This window comes from Haemaphysalis longicornis, unplaced genomic scaffold (genome assembly GCF_048455015.1).
Source record: "Haemaphysalis longicornis isolate Haplotype H1 unplaced genomic scaffold, Haemaphysalis longicornis Haplotype H1 scaffold_12, whole genome shotgun sequence".
NCBI lineage: Eukaryota > Metazoa > Arthropoda > Arachnida > Ixodida > Ixodidae > Haemaphysalis > Haemaphysalis longicornis.
Genome location: NW_027526225.1, coordinates 55,920,648 through 55,924,979, shown reverse-complemented (window position 1 = coordinate 55,924,979; position 4,332 = coordinate 55,920,648).

Here is a 4,332-nt window from a genome sequence, read left to right as displayed (position 1 = left end):
TTCTTCGCGCCTTGGCGTTTCTGCCAACGGAGATGACAACGTTGAGGGGCAGAGCTATACAGCTTTGGTGTAAAAGTCTCTGGTCTTTGAAGCACGAATCGTTCTAGCGCGAAACGTAAACGAGTGTCTCGGTGTTTAGTGCGCGTTACGAAGCGTTCCAGCGCGAGTCGTGAACGAGTGTCCCGGTGTTTTTTTTTAGTACGTGTTAGGAACCGTTCCAGCGCGAGGCGCAAATGGGCGTCCCGGTATTCTTTTTAGTACGCGTTACGTGCTAGCGCGGGACGTAAACGAGTGTCCTGGGGCTTTAGAACCGTGGCTACATGACACGACGGTTACGACGACGACATGAGACGCCAACAGCCCGAAGGCCGCTAAGGGGCTTCGCCCCTAAAATAGAAAAGGCGCAGTAACGGGTGTTTTGCCATGCACTGTAATTCCGCGACGTTTGCGTGGTCGTACCACGAGGAAACTGCCCCCGCCACACTAATTTTACTCACAAATTACTTGTGTTGCGTAACTTTAAGGAACGTCGAGCCCCACAATTTGGGAGTTTTTCGATATTTCCCCTCCACGAATGTTCCAAGCTGGCACGCCAGCGGATCTTAACGGATTAGTGAACTGCCGGCAAGTGTACTCACTTCATTGGTCAAGTGGGTGGCAACGGCCGGTCGTCGAGAGCCGCTGGGGCCCACGGTCGTCGACGTAAAGGTTGCGGCACTAATGCGGATGGACTGACGGATAACTTTCATATCTGTACACGGGACCTCCAGACGGCGCCACCTGCGGCCCCTGCGGCCCCTGCGGTGCCTCCTCATCCTCAATCGGTTCCTTCTGAACGCCGTACTTGCAGAGTGTGCCACCGGCTGTTTTGGACTGCGTCGTCCCGATTCCTTTCTCGGCGGAGCGGTTCGTGCCCCTGTTCGGGCTGGCCGAGCGCACCACAGGCTGGTCGGGCGTGTCACTGAGCGCGATTTTCAGGTAGTGGTGCTGCGTGTTACTGGGCGAGATTTTCTGCAGGTGCTGCTGCTGCGGCGGCGGCGGCATGTCACTCCGTGCCATTCCCTGGCACTGCTGACGCTGGGGAGTCTCGCCGAGCTCCATCTCCGGACCCGTCGATGAAGAGCTCAACCGTTCGGTCACCTTCCTCCCGAACTCAATGGAACGGCCCTTTGGCTTGGACTTGCTCCGTGAGCCAGATGACGACGACGAGGATGACGATGAGCTCTTTCGAGAACGCCTCCGCGTCTTTTTGCTTTTCGAGTCCTTGGAACGCTTCGAGCGCCTGCTGCACGGCCTGTCTACGGACGAAGACGAAGAAGACGACTTCTTGAGACGTCGTGACCTTTGCCGCCGTGGTTTCGAGGGCGTTCGCCTGTCGCTGCGGCCACCGTCGTCGTACGACGCTCTTCGGACATTTCGACTCGGCGGTCTACTGTCATGCGGCAAGCTGTTTCTTCTGGGATGAATACGCACGTCGTGTTCACCGTCATCAATGCTCCCAGCGCCTGCGTGACCTTTCTCCAGTATGTTTTCTGCGCAGTGCTCGTCGATGTCTCGCCGTATTCTCTCTAAAAGGTCCGATGCCCTGCTCATAGACCTCTTTGCAGGCCTATTCTCCCCGACGTAGATAGTCGTCTCTCTTGAGCACGGTCGCCTCGCGTAATTTGGCCCCTCGTAACTGGGCCGCCCGCCCATCCGCGGTTCTTGCTCCACGTACGAACGAGGGTCTCGCGGACACGCCTCCGCGCTGCACCTGCCTACCGGCACGCCATAGGCGGGAGGCGGCGGCGGTCTACCGTAAGACTGCGCCGTGATCGGCCCAGTAGGCTCTGCGTAGCCGCTAGGACGCCTGCCTGCAGGAGGCATGTTGGTGATGTCCAAAATTTGGTCTATTTGGCTTCCCATGTCCAAGAGCCTCCTGACTTCAGGACCCATTTCGGCCATTTTAGCGAAGTCAACGTTGTGGCCGAGAGCTAATTCGCGGAAATCCTCCCGACTTCGCTGCACGTTCGGCGGGGCCCCCCCGCCCGTCGGATGACCGTGGCCGCTTCCCATGGGCGCGCACATATAGTCCCTACCAGGCCCCATGTACATTTCCGGGGCGTACCCCGTTCCCGGCAGAGGGGTAAGCCTCTGCTCTGCCGCCGTGGCCCCGGGAGTGGCGGGCAAGCATTCGACGATCATCTTGCCGCGAATGGTGTTGGGCCCGACCTGCTGCTCGTAGGTTTTGACTGCAGTCAGGTACTCCCTCTTGACTGGGTCAGAGACGGGCACCCTCTGCGCGTTGGCAGAGAATGACTGTACTGGCTGACCCTCCGAAGGTCGGCGAGATGCGACCACTTTCGGAGGGGGCGCCTGCGAGCCTAGACCTGCGACAACTTTTAAAGGGGCCGGCGGAGGAGGCTCTGCGGGTGCGACGAATGCGACTGCCTGTGTGGGGGTAGCGGGCTCGGGGGGAGGAACGTCGGGTGCTGCTTGAGGCGGCGTAGCAGCAACCGGCGGGGGAACGTCCGGGGGAGCTTGAGGCGGCGTAGCAGCGGCCGGCGGGGGAACGTCCGGGGGAGCTTGAGGCGGCGTAGCAGCGGCCGGCGGAGGAGCTTCCGGGGCCGCTTGGGGAGGCGTTGGGGTGGTGGGCGCAGGAGGACCGGTGGGGGCGGCAGCGCCTTGCGCTGGGTTTTCCATCATCTTGGCTAGAGCCGCGAGTGCGCAAGCTGAGCTCACTTGTGATCTCCACGAGTGAAGCCCGGGCTCACTTCAAGCCGCTGCCGTTCGGTTCGCACAGCTGCCCGCCGGGTACTCTGCGCGAAGAGGCAGGACTGCTCGGTAGCGAGCAACCTGCGAAAGCAATGGTGGGCGTTAAATTCACAAAGGCCGACGTGCAATGACGAGGCCGGCTTTGTCACCAACGCCGCGTAACCGAAAGAAAGCTGTGCTTAACCGAGCCCCGCCGTTCGTTCATTTAAAGGAGTACTGACACGAAATTTTTATGTTACGTTTTTTTCGCTGCTATGCGTGCCTACCAGCCCACTAATCATAGAATGACAGATTAGACGGTCGAGCGCAGCGTAAACATTCATTTACGGCGTCGTTTATTCGTGCCAGTTTCGGTTTCGACTGAAAAACGCCGAGCGGCCGCCATGACAGCATGTATAACATGACGTCACCATTCTTGCCGTATCGCTGCCTCTCTGGAAGCGCGCGCGAGCGAGCGCACGCGCGCGCGCCCAGACCGGCCGAGGTTTTCGCCGTCCCCACAGGCCCGGGCAGCATGACGTCAGTCGCAAACCCATGACGTGTACACACGCCCGAGCAGCGCGCGCCAACCACAGCCAGCGCGTCGGCTTCGTCACGGGAGCCCCGACGTCGACAGTTTGGGGCACGTAGCAGATGATGTCACGTCGGCCCGCTCTGGGCTTTCTCGTGCGGGCGAAGATTAAAATGGATTTTAAATATGTTTCGCTGAACGGTTGCTGATGAAACTTGCTGGGAGATATCTCCTGATAAAAAGGAGGCGTTTTACATAGTTATCCCAGCTTTGAAATTTCGTGTCAGTACTCCTTTAAGGAAAGCGTCGTTGGCTGGCGTTGAGCTCGAGCATCAGTATAGGGACCGGGCAGCTGAACGGGTGGCGCCACCACTCGGCGCTCCCCTCGTCAGTGGAATGAGCCGGTGCATTGGACTACACAGCCTCCCGTTGTTTTTGTCGTGTTTGCTTCGGTGCTTTGAATGTTTTGGTGGTGTTGTGAGTGTATATGTGCGGTGAAACAAAGTCTAGACAGATATGTTGGGTTCTTAGATGCAGTAATGACTACGTAAATTTTTCGGACGCTTCTACAGTTGGGTATCGGCTGCAATGGCATGAGCGCTTTTTGCAGCGATCTGCGCTTGGCTACACCCGTTCTGAGTACGAATAAAACTACTATTAGTAGTATTATTTTCTTCTTAAATGCACCAACAGCTACGCAAACTTATTGGATGCTTGTAAGGTTGGAGGAGGGCTTCATTGACACGAGCGCTTTTTGCAGCGCTCTGCGTCTGACTCCGCGCGATCTGAGTAGGAATAAAACTATTAGCAATATTATTATTCATTTCTACCACTTTAAATTATCCTCACTGGTTTCAATTACTACGCTTTCCACGCCATCGTTAGCGCTGGGATACCTGGATACGTGTGCTTTAAATAGAAAGGCACCTGCATACGAGATGGATTACCGTGTAACCGTAGAAATGTTGCGGTAGTTTACACTTTCTGTAACCGTGAGCTTTGTGCCTTCGGTTTTGGTGAGCGACACTGTGACAGCATGGGAGCCTGAAAGCCGAAGTGGAAATCCC